The following is a 16320-nucleotide window of genomic DNA, read 5'->3' on the forward strand; positions in this document are numbered from 1 at the left end:
AAATTTACAAATTCACTCTAATGCTAGCATACTTCTTAATAATTGAATAGGCACCTTATTTTTACTTTTGAATTTATTACACTTGTCCCTTTTTTTTTATTCCACCCCCAAACTTATTCTTTAAATGCTTCGATGGATTATTTCTTCATATTTTATTTTCATATACTAGCACTTTTATTTTATTTCTTCCTTTATTGATTTCTTCTAGAGTATCTCTCACTTTTACAAATAAACATCTTTTGTAAGGGTAAAATAAGTGTTTAAGCTAAGTGCTAGGTAAACAATGTAAGTAAACAAAGAAAATTATATTGGTAAAAATATAAGTTCAAGTTGGCTACAAATGATATATTTTAATTAAGGGTAGTTAAGGCTATAATGAGGTTACAATCAAAGAATGCCTAAATCATCTCTTCATCATGTGTATGCTAGGATTTTACCTTGATATGTTTAAAAGACATGTTTTAGGACTGGTGGGAGAATTAGAAAATTACTTTCATGCACATATATTGGCTCTAAGAACTCACAATTTAATTGTAATGGAATGATGTACACATGCCCAGGAAAAAATAATCTACATAAAGCCCATTATGAATATTCTTTCCCTTATACTTTTCTAAGCAATTAACATACCAAACTTCTCAAATTCATTTCAATCATCCATCAAAACAATCCCCATCGTACAAAAGAGTCGAAAAATGCAAAAATTTTATTGATTTAATTACTATAATGTAAAAATGCAAAAAAAAAAAAAATGAAAAGTTTTATACCTAAAACAAAAAATTTCTACCTAAAATGCAAATTTAATTGCACCTCAAACTCAAATTTGACATTGTCCTCAATGTCCTTAAAATGGCATAATCAACTCAAGCACAATAAAATAAATGCAGTCAAGGAAAATCCAATAGATAAAGAATAATCCCCTTTGAAGCTTGGCTTCCCTCAAAAATTTGTGTCCTCATTCTTTATTGCTCCTTTCAAGTACTTCTTAAACCTGCAAAGTGAACAAATATCAAAACAAGTTTGGGAGATGCAAAAATTGAAGTAAAACTTGGGTGCCTCCCAAGAAGCACTAATTTAAGGTCATTAGCTTTACCTCTTTCAGAAGTGCTAATCAAAAAGCTGCTTCCACCCATAGTAGTTGTCAAGTAACACTAGATATGGGGTCTTGATTCATAATTCCCTTAAGATTGGCAAGATTTGAAACAAGTTTGTATGTAGTACGAACAACACTTGGCTTGGAATGAGGATTGCTTTAGCTCATGGAGGACATATGATGATGTAGGATAGAAAAGGGTTTTTCGGTGGCATATGTGTAAGCACCATCAATGAACTCAAATTGATAATAGTCTTATCAATTTCTTCATCTACCACCTTCATCTCTGGTTTGTCTTCATGTAAGCACTCTCCCAATGACCCCTTAAGTACAAAGGAGTTATTTTCTTCAACTTTAATACCATTTCTTCTTTAGGTAAATGGGAACTTTACCGATAAACCATCTTCAAAGGAATTTTGTTCTTTCAATTAAAGCTCACCTTCTTCCATAGATTCAAATTCCCATGAACTTTTTTACTATTCAACTCATTGTCCCTACCTTACTTGTTTAATTCCTCCTCATAAAGTGATAGCTTACTATTCACCATTAGGTTATCAAAATTTTTCAATTGAGCTACTGCCTCTTTAAGTCCCACTCCCTTCTCTTCTTCAACCTCAAATGATTGGTGTGAAATATTAGGTTGATAGATGTGTGGGGGATATTGGTAACTCCAACCCTACAGTGAAGAATTCTAATACCCATGGCAATCAAAATCTGCCATGTCATTCAATAAGTGAATAGCATCCTAATGGCCTCATTAAAGAACATGATCACCGGTAGCCCAAGATCCATAATATACCCAATTTCTTGTCACTTCATCTAAACCATCATAAAAATAAAGAGTTAAAAACTGATTTGAATGATTATAATGATGAAATCTCTCGACCCACTCATTAAATCTTCTCCAAGCAACATAAAAAGGTTCATTGTATTGTTAAATAAAGCTTGTGAATACTTGTTGATGAAACATCTCAAAGTACCTCACAAGATAAATAAAAAAAAAAAAAAAAATAGACATGTAAAAAACAAAGAGAAAAAATAAAGTATAAAAGAAATAAAAATATGTATATTAAATCTAATATCAAGTATTGGTCCTCGACAACAATGCCAAAAACTTATTGTGCAAAATCTCACAAGTGCACGGATTGTAACAATTAATAAAGTGATGAATGAGTACCGTTTCCATAAGGATCATGTTTGAGTACCAAATTAAATCTAATTAAATGAAAAAAAATGTAAAGCAATTAACTAAACTTGAATATCAATTAATAAAAACATTCAAGAGCTAGGAGTTCACACTTCAATCAATTATAGACCTAATCTAATTTATTCAGTAAATGGGAGATTATTACTTTGAAAGAAATTAATTTTAAGTTATCTTAAGTCCTATCTCAAGGCACTTAAGTTGTATTAAATCAACTCAAACCCTACTTTCGTGGCGATTGATACTTGTCCAAAAGTTTACAAAATCGCACAACTAATATAATGAAGAGTAGAGTATTGTTCCCATAGAGATTGCCTTTAATTACCAAAATAGATGTTAATTTTATTATATCTTGTCCATAAAATTGGATTAAATTTAAGAAATTAAAATTGAACTAAAATGAAATTAACTATAATTGAAAATTAACTAGCAAGAGCCAATAAAACTTTAGGGTTAAAACCAAGTAAAAAGTGGTTAGGAATATTGATTTCACTTAACACAATAGTTAATCACTATCAATTTTATCTAATAATTAAATTTAACTACTCTTGCAAGGATTAATAACAAAAAAAAAATTAATAATCCCTCTAGGCATCATCAAATCTTCTAATTAATGAATTAACTCCTATTTCCCAATAGAGAGTTATTCTATCAATTAGAGCATTAAAAGAAGGATTATTTCACAAAACCCCACAAACCCAATCTTAGTTTCCATTCTTAATTGAAATTTATGATAGTTGCTATAAAAATCAGACTCATAATCTTGTTTCCAACCATAGATTACAAATCTAAAGATCATTTAAGTATTTGGCCAAAATGCTCAAAAGCATTAAACACAAAATAGCAACTAATAGCAAAGTAAAGAAGATTAAATCAAAATCTAGGGATTAATATTAAGTCAAACTACATCAAAATCCCAAGCTAAAAGATTTAGCCACTCATGGTATAAAAAAAAAAATCTCAAATTAAAACCCAACATTATATCTCAATAATGATAATAAAAGAAACTAAGATAAAGAAATGAAGAGAAGAAGAAAACTCTATTGTTGATCCAAGGTCTTCCTTCAAGCTTCCCCAAATCTCTCCTCTTGAGCCTTCTTCTTTTCCCTAAATTTTGAGAGTAAATGAGAGTTGAAAAACCCTAAAATCTATTCTTTTCTTCCTTTTCTAGTAAAAACCCCTAACTAACTCTTATATTGCCCCTTCTTATCCTTTTGATGAGGTGTCAAGGGCTAATTGGGTGAAAAAGAGCTGGAAATAATATTTCTTAAACGGGCTATGTGCCTTTGATAATCCTCCCAGGTAGGCTATGCACCTTCTGACATCTCCCAGGCTAGCTATGCAATTTGACATAATCTCACAGACAGGCCATGAGATGCACTGCCTAAAAATTACTTCATAATTTTTCTCTTCTTATGATCTGGTTGTGGGATTTCTTCAATTCTGATGTCTAGGGTGTGAGGTACACTACTTGAAACACTCAATTTAACATTCAAAATTTCTTTTTCTCCAATTTTCCACATTAGAAAGCTTTTTTAATTCCATCCTTGCAATAAGACAATAAAAAGTAATCAAATGAAATAAAATAAATTTGAAACTAATTACTCTAAAAATATTAACAAAACTTAACTAAAAGACCAAAATTGATAATATGAACATAAATAAAAACTATATAGTAGAACTATGTATCAGCAATTAAATTAATTAAGACCCATTAAGTTCTTCGATTAATTATTAGATCCACATAGAATTTCAGTCTATCTCTAGATCAAGAACACTAAGTCCAAAATCTTGTTCTTCCAATATTAATCTTCAACTTTCAGTCCTTTAATTATTATCTAAAAGTCAATACTAAGTGGGTACCAATACATAGTATGCATTAAGAATACAAGAAAATGAATCAAAGAACAAATTCCCAATTTTTTAAAATAGAATCAAATCAAATCCATAACTAAATTGAAAGTGCTACATCTCTAACCCTAGAATAAAGAAACTACTCACACATAGTGAGTTTTATAATCAAGTTTACAAAAAAAATAAAGACAAGACATGAGAAGAAATAGAATGAAAGAACGCAGATGGAGAATCATAGCCTTGGACTTTTAGAATTCCTTTTAAAATCTTGCAAATCTATTTCTTCTCTCGCCTCCCTTGAAGATAATGTGCTCTTTTGAATGTTAAAAGGTTCCATATTTTGAACCTTGACTTAATGTATTTATATCTGAGGTAAAACCCATTCTTTCAGAGTTCAAATAGGCTTAGAAAACCTCCAGGAATAGCCAGGAATCGTGGGAGGGAAAATTTAGAATTCTTTCGCCAAAAGCAACATCAGTCGTGTAATTCTTTTGATTTACATTGCTTTGCCCTATGTAACTCTCTACTACTTGAATTTCTGAACTTTCTAGAGTTTAGAAGGTTATACAGGCCATGTAATTTTTTTGTCTCCAATCACATGGGCCTTGTAATTTTAAATGGGCCCAAAATTGCATTTTAATTCTCTAAGTCTTTTCCAATTCCATCCATGCCTTCTCATATCATCGAAACATACCTGATAAAGGCCAAAAATCATGGATTAAACTAAATTAAAACAGAATTTAAAAGATAACTAAAAATGCTTGAAAAAAAATATAAAGTCACTAAATACTAATAAAATGCACTGAATATGATTCCTAAATGCCTATATGATATGACTACATTACACTCTCTTAACATAGGGCTTGTCCACGAGTATGCCATCTTCTACTATCAATAAATGCATCATACAATTATAAGCTCAAAGTTAACTATCTATCATCCCAATTACATCCAAGAGAACCCTCAGCTACTTAACTGCTCATAGTAAATACATTAGTTAATCCCTTTCATTCTCTTCTAGACATAAGCTAATATATTTATTACTTTAACTATATTATAGATCATTAAAGGTGTTTCAACTATAATGGGCAATAGTTCTTTCCTTTTGGATTATGCCATTTCTCCACCTTAGGCCAAAGCCTCTCTCAATGGGTAAAAGCCCCTTTCTGCAATGTGCAAAAGCCAATCTCCATAGCCAAAAAGCCAAAAGTCCTTTCCACAATGCTCCAATTTATAATGTTAGTCTCCTCAATCCTAATCTAATTAAGAATTTTACTTAATTTAGAAATAACACTATACTAGGATTTTAATCAATATAGGAAATAATACTCTAGCCTATTGGGGAATATTTCTCCTACTCAAATTAAGAAAAGGTATCTTCTCAAATCCCATTAGGATTTTGAGTAATAAATCTAACAAGCTCCACCTTGACTCAAAAACCCATCAACCATTGCATACCTTGAAATTCTCGGATGTCTTTAATCATCAAATATCCATGCTTGAGCTTTAATCCTTCAAATCTTTAACTCTTTGATCTTCCTATTAAGTGTAATTTTCTTTGTTCTTCACAAAATTCTCACATAATCAACTTTCTTGATTTTGCATCTAGAGTTTCATCTTAATTTCAACTCTCCATCACCTTGAGATTGCATCACCATTGTTGCATGTGCGGCTTCTACATGTTGCAACAATTCTACCTTAACTAAACTCACCAAGATTGTCCTCAAGCTTTGATACCAATTTCTTGTGCATGGAAAAAGTGTGTAAATTACAAAGAAACAAAGAATACAACGACAATATTTATGTAGTTCACCCTCTTAATATAGGAATACATCTATGAGTATGCCATCTTCCACTATAAATAAATAAATCATACAATTACAAGCTCAAAGCTAACTACCCATCACCCCCAATTACACCTAAAGGGAGCCCTCATTACATAATTGCTCATAGTAAATATATTAGTTAGCCCCTCTTATTCTTCTTTAGACATAATCTAATATTTACTACTTAACTACATTATACACCACAAAGAGTATCTTCAACTATAATAGACAAGCTAATATACCCTTTTTCCACCTTAGACCAAAGTCTCTCTTAACGGACAAGAGCCCCTCTCTGCAATAGGTGAAAGCCACTCTTCATGGCAGAAAGCCAAAAAAACTTTCCACAATTGCTCCTATTTATAATGTTAAACTCCTCAATCCGAACCTAATTAGGAATCTTACTCAATTTAGGAATAATATTATAATAAGAGTTCAATTTAATATAGGAAATAATCATCCATTCTATTGAGGAATATTTCTCCCACTTAAATTAGGAAAAGGTCACTCCAACTCCCATTAGGATTTTGAGTCACAAATCGAACACAACTTTTTTGTCAAAAAATAAACCAAAAAAAAAAAGCTTCTTTTTGTATACATGGCAAACAACTTGATTTGGTTCAAGTAGGTTATAAGTTATTACAATTGCGAATCATTTGAGGTATATTTTTTTAGGTGAATTCAAGTGGAGTGATTTTAAATATATATATATATATAATTTTGAATTAAAATATTAATTTTTTAAAAAATAATTTTACTCCTTTAACCTATAATATATATAAATATATGAAAGCTGAGGGTTTGTCAAAAATACCCTTAATTTTTCAAATTAATTATAATTATATTTTTATTATTTAAATTAATTTTAAAATTTGTATAAGTTTAAAATTCTTAATCTTAAGTATATTCAATTTCAATTAAATATAAAATTTTATAAGAAATAATTAATGAAAATAAGAAATTAATAAGTGAAAAATAAAAAAATTATTAATCTATAACCTATAATAAATTAGTGACGAATATCTATTGCTAATTACCTTTAGCGACAATAATGAAAAGCTAATATTTGTCGCTAATATTTTCAGCAATGAGAAGCTATTTTATATAAAGTTGTTGCTAATACTTTTTAGAGATGCCTTATCTATTGCTAATACTTTCAATAGTAAGAAACAATTCTATACAAATTTATCGCTAATAATTTTTAGCAATAAATTATCTATTACGAATACTTTTTAGTAAGGAGCCATTTAATATAGATTTGTCGCTAATAATTTTCAGCAACGACTTATGGATTGTTAAATTTATAAATAATTTCAATTTCTAATATTACTATAATTAATATAAATTAAAATTTAAATTTTTTTAATAGGCATTATACTTATACTAAAAATTCTATTATAATTCTATATTCCTAATTCTATAAGTGTTATTGTAACACCCCTCACCCATCTACAGTGTAGCCGAGCAAGGCGTGCTACACGGCGTGCCGGAGCACCTGATCTTATCTGATTTCATTACAGTTCTTGATTTATTTATTCAAAAACTTTATTTAAGGTTTAGGCTTTTTTTTTTTTTTTTTTTACTTTTATTAAAATCTAATTAATTTGGAAATTTCAAAAATTTTAATGATAATCCGACAACGTGCCGGCTGTAATTTGGATTAGCAGTTCTTCTGAACCTGCCAAAAACAATTTCAATATATACTCAATTTCTCAAACTTAATAGTCTCAAAAATTTTCAAACATAATGTATCTCAATACAGTATTCAGATTTCTCAGAAATCTCATCAGATTTTCAACATCTCAATATTCACAAGTACAATCTCATTATAACTCAAATTCAATTCACATATAAAAAAAAACTTACTTTGAGTAGCTTCCATAATTCATAGGTTAATTACATGAGTTTATTTCGTACAAGATATACAAATAATTTACAATGTGCTAGGAATAAACAATATACATAACATGTATAAAATGAGCCCTATCTACATGCATTGCTGAGGAGGTGACAATCTTGAACTCTTCTGACACTTCTGTAGATCTGGACTCCAAAAATCTCAGTCGACAGTCTACTGGTTTTACCTTCAGTACCTGCGCGAGGAAGCAATTCCATCGCGCTAAGCATTTCTGCTTAGTGGTGCAATAATATAACAAGAAATAATATATACAAGTAAAGAAAGAAATAAATCATAATTCAGATACTCAGGAATCAATTTAATTTGGTATGGTATTTCTAGCATCAATGATCCCATATACTAGTTTGTTCCTCTTTGGAAGTGCTTAGTTTATAACTTTTCAGTAATACTACCCAGTATACAAATTATTCTAACTGTATTGTATTTCAAGTCTCTACGGTTCTGCAATTTATATTTTTGTTATGTTTCTTTTGCTAATCTCTTTTACTCATTCATTCAATACTTAACTTAATTATACTGAAATTTCATTATACTTAACTTAACTTAATTGCTTGAATTGAATAATATTTTAATTGACTGCCCGTGTAGCCTATACACTGACCAGACTGGATAAACGGATATACTAGCACTGGGTATCTAGTACCTCGGGCCGTCACACCATCGGTCACAAAGTGTCTCCTGATGTGCAAATAGTATGGCTAAAAAGCCATATAATCAATCAGGCATTAAGCCGAGTATAATAACACAATCTATATAGCCATAGGCTATTAAGATCATAGTATGGCATAATAAGCCATAAAACATAGTATGACGTAAAGTCATTTACAGAACAGCTGTCAGAATCCTATTGGCATGCCAACCTATCCAAACTAGTCAACTAGGCAAATTAGGGCATATTACAATATTACATATTTAATTCTTTATTCATAGGGTTTATACATCTTTATGCTTTTCACTAGTTAATAAAATTATTGACCTTTTTATGCATCATGGATAGGTTGATTTTAGCATCACATGTCACAATTTACAATTCAATATGTTGTCAATATAATGCAATTTACCCTTTTCACAAGTTGGCATTCATTGCCAAATCACTTCAAGCATTATTTTATGTAATTACCAATTTTCAATTTTAGTGAGCTAGATTGATCTAGCTTAAAGTCCTATTTCCCTTGGTTTTTAGCTTCTGGTCAAAGAAGCAAAATTGTAGCTCTATGTCTTATTGCACACGGGGCAAAATTTCAGGTCATCCTGAGTTGTATAGACCAAGATATGGTCAATTTACTAAAGCTGGACAGATTGCAACTTTGGTGCAAAATTGGGGTAATTTCTCAATTTTTGTGTGCTAGATTTGTCTAGCTTAAAGTCCTATTTCTCTTGGTACTATTCCCTTCAGTTCATTTCATTAGTCAACCTATAATGTTGACCCTTGATGCACTCTACGTGAGTCAATTCTAATGTCACCAATATGTCACATTTTATAGCCTTTTAGTGTTGGTATATGTTACCATTTTTATTTCTAAGTGTATTACATTTTATTGCAATTTACCGGATTTCGGTGTACTATTTTGACCTAGCCAGACGACCTAGTTTCCTCGGCTTTCGGGTTTTGGTCCAAACTACAAACTTGTAGATCTATGTCTTATGGAACGCGGGGCAAAATTTCAAGTCATTCTGAGTTATGTAGACCAAGTTATGGTCATTTTACTATTGCTGGTCAAAATGTATTAAAATTGGTCACTTTAGGTCATTTTAGGTCATTTTAGGTTCGGCCAGTTTTTGGACCCGAACTTGTGCAAGCTTTTTGACTTGCTTATGGTCATTTCTGGGCTTAGGTATCTTCATAAGACTTGTAGATATAGGTCTTAACTATTCATGGTCAAAATTTCAGGTCAATTGGACCTGTTTTGAGTGAGTTATGGCCTAAACACTAACTGCTGCCCAAATGGTCAGTTTTCAGGCCTTAAATGCACTAATCCGGATTTGGTCACTTTTTAAGGTCAGTTTCTAGGCAGAATTTTGGCAACCTTTCTACATGAAAGTTGGCCTATTTGGTGTCTAGTTTCACCCCATATTGGCCTCATACCAATTGGGTTCATAGTTTGGCACTTATGGCCTCATTTAAGTGCTGCCCTCAATACACAACCTGCACAAAGCTCATACACTCCCAATTTAATGTTCCTTCTCCTCCTCATTTCTACAATATTCAATCAACAACACTTCTATATATATATATTGTACACAATCCCAGCAAAAATTCTGGGCAGAATACTCCAGTGCACAAGGCACACAATATACCATTAAACTTCAATATTTACATCCACCCAAATTCAACATACTTCAATGTTAATATTACACATATACTTCAACATATTCATGCTTCAACATCACTTACACTTGCTGCCCACAAATTGACATTCACATATATCATTAATAACCATATATTCACACACAATTTCATGCTATTAGGGGCTGCCAAACATGGCAGTTTGCTCAAGGCTTCAAGGTTCCATTTCACACCTTTAATCTAAACACTACATGTACATACTTGTGCACAAACTTACTACAACTCTCATTTGGACAATTCAACCTTCATTTTCATTCATTATAAGTAAAAATAACTCAAGCTCAACAAGGGTTCATGGCTGCCCAAATTGAAGCAACATCACAAATCTCCAATAATTGTTTCAAACCATAATTTAAATTTCTCAATTTCAATCAATTCAAGTCCTATCACTTCCCATATATATACCCATATCAAATATCATCTTTAAACTCATCTACATCATTTAAACACATCAAAATCCCATGAATGTCTTGGCTGCCGAAATGAAGGGCTCACCAAATATACATTAATTTACTCAATTTCTTCACAAATCAACTCACCCAAAGCTCAAAACAAGATCTAATGAAAGAAAATGGGGAGATTAAGCACTAGCCTCATCTTGGGCTTGATTAAACTTCACCAAAACTCCTCTTTCTTGCTTCCTACATGCTGCCCATGATGTGTAGAACAAGTTTAATGAAGGACTCTTGAAGAAATGATGGCTTGATTAATGGTGCATGAAGGCTTGTATATGGGCATCCATGGATGAGCTTGGAAGAGAAAATCAAATTCGGCAATGGTGATGAAGGAGTGAAGAAGATGAAATGGTTTAGTGGAAAATGCTGTCCACTTATGGTTTTATACCCCACTAAACATTTAAATAATAGTTAAAATAATTAAACTTTCATAATTCTAATTATAGCCCCATATTTCCTTTAATTGCATTTCATTTATAATTTCATTTTTCATTAAATTTTCAAAATATAATACCACTTATTTTTCATGGACATTTAAGTCAAAAGTCAACTCTAGGTGTCAATTGACCAAAATGCCTCTCTTCGGGTCAAGTTCGGACTTTTTCGGTAACACCGATTTACTCCCTCTACCGCCGATTTCTTTAATTTTTATTTTTTTGTTTATACTAACTTTCTAATTTTTCTTTGACATTTTCTAAGTGTAATATCATTTATTTTTAATGGAGATTGAGGTCAAAAGGCAACACTATGTGTCAAATGACCAAAATACCCCATTTCGGGTTATATTCCTGATTTTTAGTATCTGGATTTTTACATTTCTCGATTTTTCATTTTTTCTTTGTACTAATCTATTAATTTTTCTTTGATATTTCTATTGTCAATTACATTTCAATAAACCTTTATTTATGTCTCAAAATTAAATTCCGAGGGTTCCCTGCGGTCTAAGGTCTTCCTTGCAACACCCATCGCCTATGTCGGCTCGTTTAACTTAGCATCATTTTCTCTCTTTCATTTTTGTTTGATTTTTCTTATATTTTCTTTTTATTTATTTCATCATTATATGTATGTTCACTATCACTGAAGTGTAGTTCCAGACATCCTAACTTTCCTGGACTGTTATTTGACTACTGGAGCAATTGAATGTACAGAACACGTACAGTGGGGATGTTACAATTATTAATTCATTAAAAATATTTAATTTATTAAAATCAAATTAATAAACAACATTAAATTCTGAATTTTACTTATGCTAATTTATTTTTGTATTACAAATTTATAATATTAAATATAAAATTATTATTTAAAAACTATTTAATTAACATAATTATAAAATTATTATTAAAAATTAACTATTTAATTAAATAAAAAAATCATATATTTTTTGATAGATAAAAAATTCTAATTTTATTTGATGATAAATATTTTATTTGTTATAAAGTTATAGTTTTTTTTTTAATATTAGTAATGAATAGATTTTACATTTACACACTATATTTTCTTGTAATAAAACTCATATTTAATTAACTTTAACTTATAATGTGATTTTTTTCTTTCTTTATGATATTTTTATGTCTTTTTTTTTCTCCAACGGGTATATATGTTATAATTAAAAGATTTAAAAAAATACAAAATTATATGTGCAAAAAAAATTTAAAAATACGAATCAACTTCAATTAGTAGTAAAATATAATCATAGTAACAAATGATAATGAATTACTAAATTTAATTATCTATAGAAAATAAATATATTATAATAATATATATTATATAAGAAAAATTAAGAAAAAAATTACATGAAAATAAATTAAATCACCAAGTTACAAGTTTAAATAAAATGCATCGCACGTTCAAAAAAACTAATAAATATAAAACCATCAAGCTAACTTAGGTGACTGTGACTTTAATGACTTGTATGAAATTTTGGGCTTAATTCTCCTTGTTTATATTAAAAAAAAAAATCTCAGACTAATCAAACCAGCTGAGTAAGACCGATTTATCGATTTGACCGATCAAATTATTTGAATCATTTCCTTATCCGTTTCAATTATAAACTTAGACTAATTTAAATTTTGGTTCATAAATCTACTTGGCCAAATGGTCAAAATTTAGTAACACTAGATGAAACCATGATTTTAATAAATAAATTAATTAATTGATCAAAAAAATATAGTTCTCACTTTAATAAGCAAATCCTCACACGACTTACCATTATTATTAGTTGCCACGAAAATTACAATGAGAGACGTGCAAGTCCTAGCTTTTCATTTGCAGTAAGAATTGCTAACCACTTTATGTATCTCCAAAATTTTTCCCTTTTGGCTTTGTTCATTTGATGTTTCGATTTGAAAGTTATTGGCAGCTTTGAGCCATTTTCATTGACCTTAACTAGTCAATACTCATGTATTATGTATGAATGAACCTTCCCATTGCTGTGTATGTTCATGCATGGATCTTGAACTTGCTATTTATTTATCTCCTCTCTCTTTCTATCTAATTGACATTTTCACCGATGAAGGACCACCAACTCATGATGTTGTTGGAAAATTCTAGAAAAATAAAGCTAAAGGGCTAGCTAGGAAATGACTTCACGTTACAGGTTTCTTACATATATATATATAGCTTTTTTGTCTTTTTCAAATTCGTTTTAGAGTAAAATTTCCTTAATTTCTGTACAAGTCAAAAGTTTTACAAAGATAGCATTTGGTTGACCAAACCTTGCTTTTACAGTACTGCCATCCAAATATTACTATTAGTCCGATAATCAAGTGTAAGTATAAAAAATTCAAAAAAATTTACAAGAATTGTATTTAGAAATAAATTTTGTTTGCCTGTTTTCAAGTTATTTAAATATTATACAATGCAAAATCGTCAAAAATTAATTCAACCGATAAAAATTAGTTAATTTTTATTTTTTTATTAATTATAATTCGACTTTATTTGAGCGCTTCAAATTATTTAAAATATTCAATGTACCAGTGTGACAATAAGATTATTTAGGAAGAAATTTAATCTCGATCCACATAAACGATCGAATTCAAATAATATCTTTTGATTATAATAAGTATTAAAATTAATAATTTAGTAAATTATTTTAAAATATTTTTGATAAACTTAACTTTATTTAAGGTTGGATTTTTATGGTCTTAAAAACAACTTTGATATTCGAATTTAAGATTTTACAGGCTTAAAAACTTACTTTGATATCGCTAAATTAAAGGTTATTGGTATAAAAGATTTAGAACTTTATATATCGGTATTCCAATGGCACCTAAAAATCACTTTGACACTACCAATGATTTTTGACTAATCAATGGTACTAAAAATTCCATGAGGCCATGAATCCAACAACTGTGACCCCGCAACACCTCCACATAGCAAATATGATGGCTTCTAATTTCTTTCTCAAACAGCGCCTTTCGTAGCAGCTAGCCGGCGATGATTGAGGTTTTAAAGTATTTCAGTCGCCTAACATCAATCATGGTCATGGTTGTATTTGCTTTCTTCCTTCTGGTGCTGCCGCTTGTTCTGCCACCATTGCCACCGCCACCACTGTTCCTTCTCTTTGTTCCAGTCTTAATAATGAGTGCCCTCATTTTCTTGGCTTTTTCTCCATCCAATGTGCCCAACACAGAATCCATCTCCATTTGATCTATATGAAGCATTGGAAATCTTCAAGCTGAGCGATCTTGGTCTTGGACAAGGTTAGATATATAATATTCCAACTAGCTTGCAAGAGTATAGAAATTCAAATTTTCTTTTGCTTCTGTGCACACAACATTAAGGTTAATTTCTCGATCTTTATAGCAGAAAGATCAAGGGTTTGAGTCATGAAATTAAAAATAACCCAGTCTCCAAAATGCAGGGGAAGGCTTCATGATTAGGTACAAGGAGACAAGAAGACTGCAAGTTATGTTTAGAAGCAATAAGCTACTCGTGTCATCGTTCTGTATATTATTTTCTAAATTTGATCAGACTCTTCGATCTTTGTTAACTTGGTCCATATACATATAGGACCCTTGAGCAATATTATAATATCTTAGCCGATCAGCTTGGTGTAGTTAATCAGGCTGAGTTTATACATGTCTATCAATCAAGTTGCATGAGCCTGCGAGTGGAGAAGATGTCGTTTAGGGGCCTAAGAGTTTTTAGTTTTGTAGAAAAAGCTGTGGTTTAAGAGCTTCAAGATTTGTGCATCACAACTTTCAAATTTTGAGATTAAATTTGAATTTGCAATACACGAGTATTTGGCTAAGCCGAACTCCATCTATATGAACTTTGTTATTGACATTCGAGGGCTTATGTATAGATGCCCTACACATACATTTTCTTTTTGGTGTTAATAGCTCTTCCCAGTAATTGAAATGTGAAAAAGCACGCATGAAATATACACATATATATTTGCTTTTACCAAAACTCGATAATCAAATGAACCTTTAATATTTAAAAATAGATAAAAAGATATTGAAATTTTGTGTATCTAATTTACAACATTCTGCTAGTTATCTATAAATCATTTAATAAAGAGTAACTTTAACTTATCAATCTGCTTCAAAAAATATATATCTATTGAAATATTACAAATCATATATGCAGAATTACTATTGAGAATCTCATATACTTTGATAAAAATTATATTGGAGGCAAATTATAGTGAAGGAGTTTTTTTTTTTCAAGTTATTAGAAATATTTTTAAAATTTCATAGACTTATTTAATCTTTTTTAAAATTTAAAAGACTTATTTAAACCTAAAAAACTTTAGGACTTATATAACTATGAAGTAAAACTTTAAGGCCAAAATAAACCTTTTACTATTTTAATTTGTAACTAATTAATGTTGTGCATAAATTAGAATGCCTCCACTAAATTGATGTTGCATTTAAATTCATATATTTGGATTTGAAATTTGAATTTAAAAAATTTTAAATTTAAAATTTAAAATTTAAAAATTTAAAAATATATTAGTTGGATAAAAAAAATCAAATTTTGAATTTACAATGAAAGTAAATATCCAATAAAAAAAATTTTTACTTTAAATTTTAATAACATAAATAATATTATTATTATTTCAAATCTTTACTTTTTAAAATTTATATTTAATTTAAATTTGATTAAAATTAAAATTTATATTTTTTAAACTTCCCAAATAAAGTGTTAAGTGTTTGATCGAATTAAACAGTGGAGGATCTAGTTTTGGAGACCGTGAACTGCATAAGTTTTTTTAGATATGTAAATCTATTTAAGTAATTTGTGAGTTGAGTCTAAACCCAATTTGAGGTGTGTGTGTATATATATATATATAATATCAAAATTGATCATTTCACCCTTAAATTAATATTTATTACAATGATCTAATTAGTCCTTCATTTACGTCAAGGAAACAAAAATGTCGAATTTTAATATAGCTTAAAATTTGAAGTATTTGTTATTGAATTTTAGTATAGTAATATTGGTGTTATTTGTACAAAATTACACCTTTGAATCCTATTTGAACATATAAGTTTCAATAGATGTGTTTTTTCTTATGAATATGCTAGAAAATAGGAGTGTGCATTATTTAGTTTAAATTGAAGTAATAGATTGAATCATATTAATTTAGAAATTTAATTTTATTTTTTAAAAATTTTAA

General features: G+C 29.6%; 1 long non-coding RNA gene across 1 annotated transcript; it reads left to right on the forward strand.

Annotated features, from left to right (window-relative positions):
* The first annotated feature begins 13905 nt into the window (after positions 1 to 13905).
* LOC110656661 (uncharacterized) lies at positions 13906 to 14946 on the forward strand. The gene is made up of 2 exons (XR_002495161.2): positions 13906 to 14395; positions 14557 to 14946. It is a non-coding gene; the product is annotated as an uncharacterized LOC110656661 (long non-coding RNA).
* The last annotated feature ends 1374 nt before the right edge of the window (positions 14947 to 16320 follow it).

The sequence above is a fragment of the Hevea brasiliensis genome, chromosome 5 (genome assembly GCF_030052815.1).
Source record: "Hevea brasiliensis isolate MT/VB/25A 57/8 chromosome 5, ASM3005281v1, whole genome shotgun sequence".
Lineage (NCBI taxonomy): Eukaryota > Viridiplantae > Streptophyta > Magnoliopsida > Malpighiales > Euphorbiaceae > Hevea > Hevea brasiliensis.